The 12,821-nt window shown below is 42.9% G+C and overlaps 1 protein-coding gene across 4 annotated transcripts in view; it reads left to right on the plus strand.

The window, feature by feature from the left end:
- The window catches only part of PTBP3 (polypyrimidine tract binding protein 3), a 467,207-nt gene that overhangs the window by 200,639 nt on the left and 253,747 nt on the right, over positions 1–12,821 (plus strand). The window lies entirely within an intron of this gene.

A 12,821-nucleotide genomic window follows, 5' to 3' on the forward strand; every position in this document is an offset into this window, starting at 1 on the left:
TTGCTTTAAGGAACAATTGTCTTTTGTGCAGCTAGTCTAACAACACAGTTCAGATATGAAGAACTTAACAGCCCAATTCAATTTATATAAAAAAGTACAAGTTTAAGTCACTTGTTAAAAACAAAAGTTATGTAAAAGATGCTGTAAAATTATTTAAAATTGACAAGGGATGAAAATGAGCCAAGAATAGTCAAGGTTACTCTAAGATGCAAGTTGACTTGCAAACTAAAATGAGGTTTCAAATAAGTTGGTTTATCCGTGATTTCTCATTTGTTTGAGGAAGTGACTTGTTCACATAAAGCAGGCTCAAAAATGCAAGATGCGGCATTAGAACTCGAGCGCAAATGTCAGACTGACTAAGAAAATAAATCTGTTAGTTGGTTTCAAAACTTGAGCAAAGGTGATTTGTAGCTGTAGTGAATCCATATTGGTGAGTCGGTGTTGAATGGAGTGTTGATCCTCCAAGGGGTAGCTGGTTGAAGGATAATTGCATATGGATGCATGTGTGGCAGTCTCTGACTGGTTATTGGTACACCTTGCAGCCCAAACCCAGTGCTGATTTTGCAGGCTGTTTGGATCGAATGCTGACTATATGCGGAAATTCGCCACAATTTAAATTGCAAGGATATGATCAAAAATCACCTTTGCCAGTTTATTATGTTTTTTTAGATCGCCTTTTTTAAATTTGAAATTTGCAATTTGGACCCAAAGTCAATAAAAACTGTCTTTTGTAATTCTGAAGGTGAACTGGAGACAGATGTTTGAGGCACAGCAGAGATAGAATCTCCCCACAGGCCTTTCCAGAGTCCGAAGTTCCTTTGTGCAGCAGTCTTCTTTTTTTCTCAAGCTGCATGAAGTCCCTCTTCTTGCAGTGGCTGAAGCATGGGATTTAAAGAGTGCTCTTGTTTACTGTTGCTGGTGATTCCTAAACCAGTCCTAAACTCCTAGGAATCCGACTACTTAAATTTTGTAAGATGATGATGCACTTCTGAAAGATTTTTCCTGCACCTAAAATCTAACCTACGTCCCTCATGCTTCAGTCCTCTTGCCTTCAAAGGAAAGCCACTTTCTGTCGAAGCTTGGCCTTTCCTTTCTATGTGGAAGGTCCCCTTAAGGTATGTTTTGTCTGCACTCTGCAAGGAAATCCTAATCAATAGCAGATGTTTCCAACATGGGCCCTACACAACTCGTTTCTCTCATGTGTTTTGTATGAGCCACCCCCCCCCCCCCCCCCCCCACCCCTCCTTGAAATGCTTCTGAGGGCCAGAGTAATTATGAGGTGTGAAATGTAGGTGCTTCGAGACAGGTACATCTATCATTGGACTATACTTTTACTGAGTCAGAATATTTCTCCTCTAGCATATCTAGTGTAATTATAGAAGATAACTGGAAACTGATTTCACATTTTAGATCTGATTCGGTGTATGTTGCACATTTGGTTCTGGGTACATTTTCAAATGTAATGTGACATTTAACTTGTAACATTTGCATAACGTTTGATATGTTCCTGCAGTGGCAACTGCTAGGAAAACATGAAGTCTAAAAAGTCTTGGTGATTAAAATGGTTGGGACAAACCCATCAGTCACTAATGGTTTGACCATGCATATTTTGCAGTAAGTGGCTAGCTCTCTGCACAGTCTATCCGATGGACAGTTTCCCTGCCGAATGCATCATCTTCTGCAGGCACTGGCTGTCAATGTGAAAACGATCACAGGCAGGGAAACTGACAATTCCACTACATTCTCCCACCTCCTATCAGGACGTAGTGGGCATTGTGGAAAACCCACAACCCCGAACAAAGTGTTATACGATTAATGGGCAGGCAAAACACAGTGACTAAGACCAGCAGGGTCCGTGAGGCCAGTAGGTCCGAAGCAGGCCACAGCAAAACAAACATTTGGAAGAAGTCATATTGTTTTCCCTCTTGCACACCATGTGAGAATAAAATAAAAAATGTGAGGGCTATGTTGGATGACCCAAGGCAGTTAATATTGAAAAATAATAAGAGAAATGTCAATGATAGTAGGTCTCTCCTCCAAATGTCTAAAGCACTCCTAGTGACTTTGCCAATATGTTTGCACGCCTGTGCCCAACTCATGGGTAGTGCACGTTACAATGCATGCGTGCACAAAGCCGCCTTCTTGTAATAATAACTTATTTCAAGATAGTTGCATTAGATGTGCATGCATGGGGATGACACCTATGCAAGCATGTGTATTTAGGTTGCTCCATTGTTCAAGATGGCCAATGGTTGTTGACGAGTGGTGGAATAAAAAAAACTGTGCAGGAGCGCAAGAACCAAAACAAATGGCCTGATAGCATTTTGCTGCTGCTGGGCCCTTAAAAAAATAAATAAATAACAAAAAGAAAACCCAGAGAGGACTGGGGACTGGTGTGAGAGACCTGGAGCTGGGAACTGGATCAGAGAGGCAAGGGAGCAAAGAGCAACAGATGTGTGAAGGTGGTCGGGAAGCCACTGTATGGGTGAATGTGCAATAGATTCAAGAGATGCACTATTTTCTTTTTTTTAAGTATTCACCATTGAGAAAATGCTGCAAGCCAATACAAATGCAAATGGGCAGCTCTTAGCTAATGTCTAAAGCCAGTTGAACCTTACTAGCCATTGACTGGAAAAGGGCTCTCCAAATGCTCCTTAAAGCACCTGCATCATGTATGTGTATGTGTGAGTTGTGGTGTCTGTTGTCATGATAGTAGCTGTCGCTGTAGGCAAGACCTAAAAGTCACAGTAAGTGCGAAAACAACTGAGATCCTCACTGGCTGAGATGATGAAATAGTAAGAATCCCCCCCTGGAATCATTTAGCACCACATTTCACTTCATAAATTCTCCAGAAATGGGCGACTATTGTATAAAAAGCACTTTGCATGAACATTCCTACAAAACTCATAAATAATTATGATGTATGGTAGAATAAGCTCTTCCTTCCTATAAAAAGATTACCAGAAGCACAAGTACACATAGATCACAGAATCGGGTGAGCGCAGACACACACCAGGTGACCTACGATACAAGTATTTTTTTAAAACTCAACAAGTGCCCTTTCTATAATTTCTTGCCCTCTGACCTTCATTTCCAGCACTTGGGAGTCTTACATCCGCCAGCATACATTCTTAAAATCATCATAACACTGACTAAAATAGGTAAGCCAGAGTATCTTTATTACTACAAGGTTCCTTACAACACTTGGTGCACATAGCACAGTATCCGTGGAAAATATACCTATTGGAATGCAAGGAACCTCTTGGAATTTGAATGGAAAATAACTGCCATGAGTGAGAATGTGTGCTTAAGTTTCTCATGGTTTACCATAATAGAAACCAGACGCGCATAGGTTTTCTTACTGTATGAAATGCACCTTAACAAACCTTGCAAGTGGGAGAACAGTAAATCTGGGTAACCTGTGACATTCTGGGAAATTCAATGATGGGGTCACTCTGTTTTATAAAAAAAAAATCATACATTATTATGTTGGAAATATATTGACCACCGTTGGTTATGGTTTGCAGTTTTATGTTTTGATCTAGGCTAGGTCAGACATTAAATATGCTAATGACTATGATCAAACTTTTGATTTCTGTGGACCCCAACTTTATCATTACAGGAACCCGGGGACCCCCACTGAATCATTTTTGCAATCCTGGGACCCCTCCACTGAGTCATTGCTGAAAGCTGGGGACCTAATCTGTTAACATGATTTCATTTTCTAAGCAGTTGCGACCCCGCTGGGGAGGCTTGGCGGACCCTACAGGGGTCTCCGGACAACAGGTTGGCAACCACCGCTGTAACCTACTCATGCCAGCTACACCCACCTTCTGCACTATCATCCGTTTACACTTGATACGCCAGCTGGAATATCCAGTGCTGATGATAGTGCTTCCCAAAAAATGGGAAAACACTTGCCAGTTGATTACTGTAGGATCGGTTTGTTTAAAACAAGCCAGTACGTGGTCATCTCTTTCGTTTGTTTTGATAGAGCAGCAGCAATATAAAAAAGCCACCACTATTATAACGTACTTGTTTACGTCACTGTTGTGAATGTGTAGTAGTATTATGGAGTGGCCTGTTCGTATTGGGATGGAATTTGCAAGTGGCTGTTTTAAAAGTAAACCGAGTTGCGATCTTTTTCTTTGATCTTGTCGATTAAAAGTGCACTCAACCAGTTATCCTATCTTGAGCAAAGCTGGAGTTATTTTCAGACCAGACCAAACCTAAAGTCCAATTTAAAGCCCGTTTTATGATTTATTCTGCTTTTGCTTTAAAGGACATTATACTAAACACATTTCTTTCTAAGGGTGTTTCTTTTTTTTTCAAGAAGTAGACGATCATATGTTTTACTTGTATTGCAGTTTAATTGGCAACAGGCTCCTTCCTATAAATGTAGCAGGTCATCATCCTTTTACTACAGTAAGTTACTAATAGACAAATGTGTTACTCGTGCGCTTTAACTAATGCATGTCTTTTATTTATACTTGATTTATACTTTTGCTCAACCTCCCATCACTGTCATTTAACTCAAACAAATCTATCGTCAACCATTTTGAACCTTGGCCTGGTCTTGCAGCAGGCACGAACATGCCCACTGTCATAGTCTGGGTGGAGCATAATTTGTCAGTAGGTTGGAGGGCAGCGTTGCTCGTTTTCTGTTGGATGTGAATGGTGTAAAAGTGGGACAGCGAAATGGTTTGAAGGTTTCAGTGTGCTTTCAAGAGGCCCTTTAGCTTGTGGTATGTCTTTAGCAAGGGACAAAAGCATGGAGTTATTTGAGGAACCGTTTTTTGTAGCATAGGTTTGGTTTACATCGGAGGTCTGCAGCATAGTACTTTGAAGTGTGACCTCCCGTGCTTGTGAACGCATTTAGTATTTGCTCTAAATGCACGTTTTGTAAATGTTGTAAAGTTCTTGGCATTGCTGGTGTCACTCACACGTAGATATATTGTTCCCACAATTACCACGTACCTGGAAGAAACTCTCTAAGCAAAAACAAGTAAATTATTCAGAAGTAAAAGGTTAACCCCTACGGTGCCTGGGATGAGCTGGTCTTGCCCCCGGCTCCCGTTTGCCGGGGACGAGACCAGCTCGTCCTGCACCGGGCACACCGGGGGGCTCTCTGGAAGGGGAATCGGCAGGGATTTTTTTTTTTTTATTATTAAACTGGCAAGGGTCGCTCCCCAGGGGAAAAAAAAATTATTAGGCCGTTTCTGCCCCTGGGGGGGCAGCAGAAGCCACTAGACACCAGGGATTTTTTTTAAAATTGGTTACATTGATAAGAGGAGCAACCCCTTAGGCAAGGGTCGCTTCCCTGGCGGGCGGGGCAAATTGGTTTTAGGCCATTTCTGCCCCCCTTGGGGACATATCGGCCTATTTTTATTAGGCTAATCCTGTCCCCCTTGGGGCAGAAACCACTAGACACCAAGGATTTTTTTTTTGTGTGTGCCAATTTCACGCAAGGGGAGCGACTCCTTAGGCAAGGGTTGCACCCCTGGGGATCAAATTTATTTTAGGCCGTTTCTGCCCCCCAAATGGAGCAGATCGGCCTATTTTTGTAAGGCTCATCTGCCACCTAGGGCAGACACCAGGCAAGAATTAGTTTCCAAAAGGGGGCAAAGTTGCTCTGCAATTACCCCCGATCCCTTGGGTGAGGTGGGGGGTAGGGGTAGGGGCAGAAAGCCTACTAGATACCAGGGAATAAAAAAAAAATAATAATAATAATAGTGGGCTGGTGGCTACCAACCAGTATGGGCGTGGTTATGCCACCACACCAACTGAAGGGGCTAACAGTCTCTCAGCTGTCCCCCAGCACACTAAGACATCTTATTCCACAGCAAGCAAGAGGACATTTGTTTGGATTTTGGTTTACATTTGGGCCATGAGAGCTTGGCTAACTCTCAAAATCGTCCCACTTGGAATGGTGAGGGCTGCACTTTTTGAACTTTGGGCCGCTGCCATGTAGAAAAATCGACACGACCTAGACACACCTGCAAACTAAACATCTGGGTGAGTCCAGGGTGGTGTGCTTCACATGCACCCTGCATCATTTTCTTACCCACGAGGCCCTGTAAATCTCCAATTGTGCTGGAAATCACACACTTTTCCTACATTTTTGTGATGGAACCTTCCGGAATCTGTAGGAATCCACAAAATTCCTACCACCCAGCATTGTCGTATCTATACCCATACAAATTCTGCCCCATTTGTCAGCCTAAAAATATTTTTTTTCAAACTGCCCTTTTAGATCCGCTTTGGTCCCCCCCTCCATTTCAGCATGTTTTTGGCTCTTCCCTGTCACAGGCACTTGGCCCATCTACACAGTGAGGTATAAATTTTATCGAGAGACAGAGGGGAACGTTGGGTGGTAGGAAATTTGTTCCGGTGTGGTGATCCCACACAGAAATGTGGAAAAAATTTGAGCTTTGCTGAGGATTCCCCCCCTCCCCCCACAAAAACAGGTAGTTTTGTATTTGATAATTTTGATGTGTCCAGATAGTGTTTTGGGGCATTTCCTTTCGCGAGCACTAGGCCTATCCACACAAGTGAGGTACCATTGTTATCGGAAGACTTGGGGGAATGCTGGGTGAAAGGAAATTTGTGGCTCCTCTCAGATTCCAGAACTTTCTGTCAACGAAATGTGAGGAAAAAGTGTTTTTTTTTTTTTTTTTCTTTCTTTTTTTGGGCCAAATTTTGAGGTTTGTAAAGGATTCTGGGTAACAGAACCTGGTGAGAGCCCCACAAGTCACCCTATCTTGAAATCCCCTAGGTGTCTAGTTTTAAAAAATGCACAGGTTTGGCAGGTTTCCTTAGGTGCTGGCTGAGCTAGAGGACAAAATCCACAGCTAGGCACTTTGCAAAAAACAGCTCTGTTTTCTTTGGGAAAATGTAATATGTCCATGTAGTGTTTTGGGCCATTTCCTGTCGTGGGCACTAGGCCTACCCATACAAGTGAGGTACCATTTTTATCGGGAGACTTGGGGGGGGGAACGCTGGGTGGAAGGAACTTAGTGGCTCCTCTCAGATTCCAGAACTTTCTGTCACTGAAATGTGACAGTGATTTTTTTGGCCAGATTTGGAGGTTTGCAAAGGATTCTGGGTAACAGCACCTGGTGAGAGCCCCACAAGCCACCCCGTCCTGGATTCCCCTAGGTGTCTAGTGTTACAAAATGCACAGGTTTGGTAGGTTTTCCTAGGTGCCGGCTGAGCTCGAGATCAAAATCCACAGCTAGTCACTTTCCAAAAAACACATCCGTTTTCAATGTAAAAATGTGATGTGTCCATGTTGTGTTTCCTGCCGCGGGCATTAGGCCTACCCGCAGAAGTGAGGCACCATTTTTATCGGGAGACTTGTGGGAACACTGAATAGCAAAACAAGTGTTACTGCCCCTTGTCTTTCTCTACATTTTTTCCTTCCAAATGTAAGAGTGTGTAAAAAAAGACATATATTTGAGAAATGCCCTGTTATTCACATGCTAGTATGGGCACCCCGGAATTCAGAGATGTGCAAATAACCACTGCTTCTTAAAACCTTGTCTGGTGCCCATTTTGGAAATACAAAGGTTTCCTTGATACCTATTTTTCACTCTTATATTCCAGCAAATTAATTGCTGTAGACCTGGTATACAATGAAAACCCATTGCAAGGTGCAGCTAATTTATTGGCTCTGGGGACCTAGGGCTCTTGTTGAACCTACAAGCCTAGATATCCCCGCAACCAGAAGCATCCAGCAGGTGTAACGGTATAGTGATTTAAAAAATCTGACTGCAGGAACAATTTGGAGTAAAAAGTAATATTGCTTTCGAAAATCTGACATTGCAGGAAAAAGTTACAGGGTAAAATGTAGAGAGAAATTGATGTTTTTTTTACCTCAATTTCAATATTTTTTATTTATTTCAGCTGTTAGCTTCTGTAGGAAAACCTTGTAGGATCTACACAAATGACCCCTTGCTGAATTCAGAATTTTGTCTAATTTTCAGAAATGTTTTGGTTTCTGGGATCCAGCATTGGTTTCACACCCATTTCTGTCACTAACTGGAAGGAGGCTAAAAGCACAACCTATAGTAGAAATGGGGTATGTCCCAGTAACATGCCAAAATTGTTTTGAAAAATGTGGCTTTCTGATTCAAGTCTGTCTGTTCCTGAAAGCTGAGAAGATGGTCATTTTAGCACCACAAGCGCTTTGTTGGTGCCATTTTCAGGGGAAAAAACACAAGCCGCCTTCTGCAGCCCTTTTTTCCATTTTATTTATTTATTTATTTTTTAAACAACTTTTTCGCTATATTTTGGCTAATTTCTTGGTCTCCTTCAGGGGAACCCACAAACTCTGGGTACCTCTAAAATCCCTAGGATGTTGGAACAAAAGGACACAAATTTGGCGTGGGTAGCTTATGTGGACAAAAGGTTATGAGGGCCTAAGCGCAAACTGACCAAAATAGCCAGAAAAAAGTCCTGCCACCTGAGGTGGGAAAAGGCCTGGCAGCGGAGGGGTTAAAACAAGGTTGAGTATAACAAGATGCTCATAAAATAAAGTACTGACATCCCAGGAGCACTGTACAGTGTGGTACTTGCCTGAGGAAAACCATAGGATATCCCCTTCTGGGAAAGGGAATTTGACTGCCAAATGAGTCACTGTAACCCCAACTCTTCACTTCCTTTATCTGGGTGTTCTTATCCCATATTTTGTTAGTTTTAAAGATGGAGTTCATTTGCATTTAGAAGAAAACAATTCATACATATACAATTGATAAGCTGAATATGCTATATCAGAAACAATTGTAATCTTATTAAGAAAGAAAAGAAAAGTGCAAAAGTTCTATCCCATGTTGAGTAACTTGAGATACGCTGGAGTCGTCACTGAACAATGACTTTGTGAGGACCAAGAATTGGATCTGTCGGTTAATTTCGAAACAGTGGTGAAAAGGAGACAATGGTTTTGGGATTAAATTGTCATTCGTGGCATGAACTATTTTAGGTTTAAGTGAATGCTAATCTGCTCTTTCTGTATTCGTTTATTTGGTAGTCTCTGCTTTAGCGCTACTAAACCTCCCAAGCGTGACATAGCGCTTTACAGTAAAGGTCTGACATATTGTTGTGCAGTAGCAGTAGAAAAAAAAAAAGAAGTTAATGTCGATTGTATACCAGTAAACACCTACACGGAAAGTACTTTTGTTAAAAGTAATTCATACTTTGTAAATACAGTGAGAGAAGATAGATAGCTAAAACCGAAGAGCTGGTGTCCCTTCGAGATTCGTGAGAGCTATAAAAAATAAGCTAGACATTTAAATAAGCGGTGCAGTTATACACCACATATTTAGTGGTGTACAGTGGTAGTGAATTTACAAATTATATACAATTTTAGTGAGAGATTGTTAACCATTTTACAGTGTGGAGTGATTAGATCCGATTTAATGGATAATCTTCCAACGACTACTCATTTCTCAGCTTCCTTGATTGAACCCATTCTCAGGCACCAGACTGGATCTGGAAACAATTCCATCGCTGACGCGGTCATATTTTATATACAATCTAAGCACTTCGAAGAAAAAAGGTCTGAGGAGACGTCTTCTTCTGTACCAGTTCCTAAACTCGAGCCTTTGTCTAAACCACCCTGTACCACTACAAGCTTGACTGTAAAGCAGGCACGTGCGTTCAAGCAGGCTATCCTTAAAATGTTTGGCATGGCTCACGCTGACGTTCCTCTTACAGTGCTTTTGAAGTAATTCAAGACTGTGGTGAATCTAGCTGCTTAAGCTCTGCACCGGTCTAGATCCAGTTGTTTCTCAGACCACTTCTTTTCAAGGGCAAATCTGGCACAGACTGCATTGCCTTCACTTATGGCCTCTGGGTTGGTGGGTGGGGGTCTGGGAGTGGTCGGGTGTGTCTAATTCTGCACCAGGATCCATGCGGGATACTGAGCTGGCTCTAGTTTCTTAGTTTCGAAGACTGAGTATGTTTTGCTGTCTGCAAAGGTGAAATGTGGGCCTAACTGATGGGTCTTCTTCTGATAGACTGACTTGGTCTGGCAAAGAGTCTAAGAGTCTAAAAGTATAATGCTTTCTTTTTTCAGTTCAGATTCTGTTCCATTTCAGATGCTGCGTGATTCTTGGGCAAGGGGTAGCGATGATAATAATGAGGCAGACAGCTCACTTCTTCCTAAGGACTCTTATGTCACTTGTTCCAGATTTGCCTCTGCCTCCGAATTGCTTGAAAAACTTGTTACTTTGAAGATGTGAGCTTATTTAGAAGAAAACAAACTTCTGCAGCCTCTGTCCTCTTCATAATACAGCAGCAGCTCTGCAGAATTTAATGGAGATGATTAAGATGCCCCCCTGATCCTTTTGGATCTGTTTGAAACCTTTGACACTGTGTCCCATCCTATCCTGTTGCAGTGCTTGCTGGTGGTTTGTGTTGGAGGAACTGCCTGGAACTGAGTAACCCCTTAAGTGCTGGGATGTCCCCCCCCCCCCCCCCAGCCAATCACCACCACACACACACAGACACACTCCCAGTGCTGAGCTCTTTTTTTTTTGGCTATTTGGGGTAGCTTGGGCTCCATAATCTTTATTCCACATAAGTTATTGTAATATATGGGGCAGGAAGCAGTCAGACTCCGGACCAAGGTGTAGGTATCAGAACAGCATTCATGCTGAAAATCGTAAGTACAACGAACTCACGACTGAAGCTTCTGATCAGCTCTCCGTCCACAAACAACTGACACTGTGGAACGAAGTCAATCGAACGCTTTGAAGGGAGTTCCAGATTACATCGTACGTTTAATGAAAAGCACGCTACAGTTATCTATGCCAAATTTGTGTCCTTTTTTTCTGGTTTCCTGTGGTTTCTAAGGGTACCCAGGGTTTGTGGATTTCCACTGGAGAGGTTCGAGAAAATGGGCAAAATATAGCTACACTTAGAGTTTCTTTGGGGATAAATAGGAAAAAAGTGCACTGGATGAGTGTTTGTATTTTTTTTTCTCCCTGGCAGTGGCAGTAACAATCAGTTTGCTGTGCTAAATTTACCATCTCAACTTTCAGGGATATGCAGAGGTGAATCTAACCACAGTTTTGCCATTTTTCAGAGAGGCAGCGTATATTTCTTAGTCTGTCCCAGAAAGACTGATCCCTTTTTTTAGGATAAGGGGCATGGTCATGCCCATGGTGGGCAGCCCTCGCTTCTACATAAGTCACTTACATCTACAGATAATGTCAAGCACTTCATAGGGTAGAGAAAGCAGAGCCAATGGTGCCAACCTGGACTAGAGTGTTAGTAACTGAATTCAGCTATGGTTTAGAGCAGTGGAATTCTTGTTTGTGATCGAAGGCTCCTATTGCTCCTGAAAAATGGACTGGCTACCTGTGATTTGTTGGGTTATTGTTGACCTTGGAAAACATGCAATAAGCGGTGGTACATGCTGATATCAAGATGTCTTCGAAGACAGCAGTTCAGCTGCATTAAGGGGGGCAGAATTTGTTTTTCAAGGTTATCTTAGTCACCCGGTATATCGTGCACATGCTCCAGGCAAAATCTGCATCAGGGCCATTATTATATATCTGGCACACTTTCCATATTTATGCCATGTGTAGTACCTTTAAGCAGGTGCGCAAGGTGTAAACAGGAAGACTGCACCCTGTTACAATGAATGCGCTGCCTCCAAGGCAAGCCGCAAACTCCAGCTGCCTTTGAGGGGGGAGGGGAAAGTCCGTGCTTTCAGTGAAATACGGAGCAACAACTTCATAGCGGCTCTGGGTTTCTCTGTGCAGGCGGCAGCCTGCCTGCACTATAAAGAGTGGTTAGAGATCCCCCCCGTAGGCGAGTGCAGTGAATTACCACTTGCCTGCAGTCGGATGTCTGGGGGGGAGGGAGGAGTGGGGGAGGGGGCTCAATTGGACCTCTTTTCACGTATCCAGGGGGCAGCCTTCAGAGGACACACTGACAGAGCGCTACCTTTTTGTGGCACGCTTTCAATGTGCCTCCTAGGGTCTTTTTGACGCTGCCCCCGCAACTGCAATATGATGTGGGCACAGAGGCAGAGTGATTTCTTTATTTGCATTGCCTGTCCACCCCCAGTGCAAATTAAGGAACGTCCTCGAAGAGAGCGCCGGTGCTACATGTGCGCCAGCACTATCAGAATTACACTTGGGGGTCGCAGAAGCATCTGCGGCCTTTTCTATAATTCCATTTCAAGCACTGGTGTCACAGAAGGTGTAGGCACTCATTGTGCGATACTGAGACTTGCCGCTAGTCTCCCTTCACAATGAAAGAAGTGCTGGTACTCAGTACCTGTGACCACCTGCCCGTTTAAAGCACTGTGTGATACCATAGTGCCTTGCCCGTTGTGCCTCGAGGTCACTACGTGTAAAACGGCACTTCATTTCAACATAATGCTCTTAAATGTTAAAGGTTTTTGAAGTAAGCTGAAGATTTTCTTGCTGTATCCAGTGCTTTAAATGGGCAGGTGTTGTCAGGTAGTGAGTACCTGCCCTTCGTTAATTTGCCCTTCCCAGCACTGGTGCAATGGTCGAAATGCTGGAGTGCCAGCACTTTCCCGAGTCAGTCATGTACTCCGAAGTAGTTAGTACCTGTTCTTTTGTGTTTCCATTTAAAACACCGCCTGTAACCCTTGGCTTTCATTTTTCACATTCGGATGGCCCGCATTTCTGTTGTCAACCTCTGTTGTCAACTTCAAAAAATATTGCAGCCTAAAAAAGGGTTTTCACCGGGTTAATCAATATCTGCAAAGGTGTGCATGGAATGTGTTGAATATTTTGTGAGTGAATGGCACTCTACCATATTTCAGAGTTACCCTTTTTCTA

Source organism: Pleurodeles waltl, chromosome 1_2 (assembly GCF_031143425.1).
Source record: "Pleurodeles waltl isolate 20211129_DDA chromosome 1_2, aPleWal1.hap1.20221129, whole genome shotgun sequence".
In the NCBI taxonomy this organism is placed as follows: domain Eukaryota; kingdom Metazoa; phylum Chordata; class Amphibia; order Caudata; family Salamandridae; genus Pleurodeles; species Pleurodeles waltl.